The following is a 2,677-nucleotide window of genomic DNA, read 5'->3' as shown; positions in this document are numbered from 1 at the left end:
ACAGAGTGAGAGAGAGAGAGAGGGAAAGTGAGAAAGCAAGCCGCCAGATCTGGGACTCCAACCGGTCGGCTATGTGGAAGTCCAGCACCCTTAACCATTACACCACCTGCTGGCCCCATTCCTTCTCTTTATTTTTAACAAATCTCTGCCTCCCACCATCTTGATCTCCCAGTCTTTGATAGGTGATGTTAACTAAGGCAAAACCCCAAGTTACCCAGGGGAATAATGCTTAGAATTTGGGACCAGCAGATGGCATAATGGTTACGTTGCTGTGTTCCCATGAAACTGACTGTAGTTTGAGTCCCAGACCTGGTGGCTTGGAACTTAAGCTGGGCTCATGTGCATGCATGCCCAAGACCCCAAAAGGGCAATGGAGGAGAAGGGAGTGCAACATGGCCAACCCCCATGGAAGGTGTTTTCTCACTTTCTGTCTCTCTGTCTTTCCTGTGAGTGCACACTCCCTAAAGCAAAAATCTCTTTCTGAATTAGAAAGAATGAATGCAAACCCCATTTTTCTCTGGTATTGATTTATTTTTCAGTTTTTTTTTCTTTTTTTATGTTTTTTTGAGAGGTTTTTGCTATAGGGTGTGTGCGCTCACCAGAAAGACAGAAAGCAAGGGATGGCACCATCCAATCCCTTCTCCTCCATTCTCCTCTCGGGATCTTGGGCATACATGCACATGCACCCAGTGTGAGTTTAAGCCATCAGATCCGGGATTCAAACCGTGGTCGACTATATGGAGTCCAGCAAAGTGGCCATTATACCATCCGCTGGTCCCTGTTTTAAAGTGTTTTTAAAAAATTTTTATTCATTCATTCATTTTAATTTGACCAGACACACACACACACACACACACACACACACGAGAGCGAGAGAGAGAGAGAGAGAGAGAGGAGCAAGCCACCAGGGCCAGGACTCGAACCATGGTTAACCATGTGGGAGTATCCAGCACCTTAACAATCACACCACCTGCTGGCTCGCCTAATTTTCAGTTTTAATAGGGAACGTCTAGTGCACAGGTTTGAGTTTAAAAGACGGAGGTATTTCAGGTACTAGAGCAAAAAATAAGGGAAAAACCACTGTCCTGAAGCCTCTGCTGATGTCCAGGTCCAAACAGTTAAAAAGAAAAGAAGAAAAGAAAAGATGACATCACAGATAGGATCTCACTGATGAGCATGTCCCTATTTACCTGGAGTGAGCACTTCAAGCTAATCAAGGAAGTGCAAAGGGCAGCATGTGCGTCCTTGAACGGTTTGTAAAGCCTCTATTGAATCCACTATCCGGACATGCCCACATCGCTCCCTCTCATCCTGCTACCTCATCTCCCATGGCCTCCTGTGTGGACCGAAGCTCTGCGGGACTCCTTTCCCAAACCCTCTGTCCTGCATCTGTGGCAAGTCCTAGCATTTTCTTTTCTCAGACACCACCCTAATCCATCCATCTACTGGAAGCTTATCCATCCTTTAAGGTAAAGCTCAAGTGACACTCTTCCATAAAGACTTCGTTATTTCCCTCAGCTTTAATTTCTTCTCACATAACTAGCTTTTCCTTTAATTCTTCTCTTACAGCATCACTACCTCATAAAATAGTTATTGTAACCTCAAAAGTTTTTTCCTACTAGTTTAAGTACCTGCAGCGAGTACTACCCACACCGCTGAATCCAGGTTGCTGCCCCAGCCCCATTCTCAGGCAATGTTTGCTGAATTATTGACTGTTCTCTAAGATTCTAGTTTGGGTTTTTTAAAAAATGTTTGAAAGAGAGGTTTTTGCTATAGGGTGCGTACACTCACCAGAAAGACAGAGAGAGACAGAGAGACAGAAAGCAGAAAACACCCACCCCCCGGGGGGGGGGGAGGCCACAATCCCTTCTCTATTCTCCTCTCGGGATCTTGGGCACGTATGCACATGTGCCTGGTGTGAGTTTAAGCCACCAGGTCCAGGACTTGAACCGCGGTCAACTACATGCTGGGAGTCTGGTGATGTAATCATCACACCATCTGCTGGTCCTTTTGTTTGGGTTTATAAACTAGGTCCAGGAGCAGGGAGGAGTTTGGGGGCTGTTTTTTTTGCTGTTATTGTTTTTCCTGGAATCTGGTATGAACCACACCACTCCCTGGCAACGCTTGCAGAGGGGATTGCTGAGGATGTTGTCGGAGGCCGGGTGTGAGTGTATCACAGGGAGGAAAACCATGTGCTAGGCGGTGACTCTCCAATGTAAATGCCAACCTGAGGGAGGGAGGGGGGCGGCCAAGTCACACAGGGAGTATTAGTGTCCTAAAATCTGCTGTGAGCGGGGCAGTTCGGGAGGCTCAGCATCTCAGCATGGTGTCCCGAGTGGAGAGCAGCCTTTCTTCACAGAGACTGATGAAATAGTTGTAGTATGCACTTGCCGGAAGCACAGGGGATATCAAGAGCCCAGTACACGTTCGTGTGAGAGTGGACAGTTCCGTGTCCCACATTTTGTCAGTGACGGCGTATGCTTCATTTAGAGTGTCCCCACTTTTCCTCCTGGTGCAGCCATCATTCTACAAACCAGGAGGGCCTTGACCCACGTCTGACCCAAGTGATCAAGGCTTGAGATGAGGGCTGTCAAGTCAACAAAGGGAACTGTGGCTAATGAATCCTGGGGCCACCCTTGGAGCTGCGGCGACACCGCTGGACACAGGGCGCTCTTTC

The sequence above is a fragment of the Tupaia chinensis genome, unplaced genomic scaffold, assembly GCF_000334495.1.
Source record: "Tupaia chinensis unplaced genomic scaffold, TupChi_1.0 Scaffold000527_1, whole genome shotgun sequence".
In the NCBI taxonomy this organism is placed as follows: domain Eukaryota; kingdom Metazoa; phylum Chordata; class Mammalia; order Scandentia; family Tupaiidae; genus Tupaia; species Tupaia belangeri.
The sequence above is the reverse complement of the archived record's forward strand: the minus strand, read 5'-3'. Positions refer to the sequence as shown.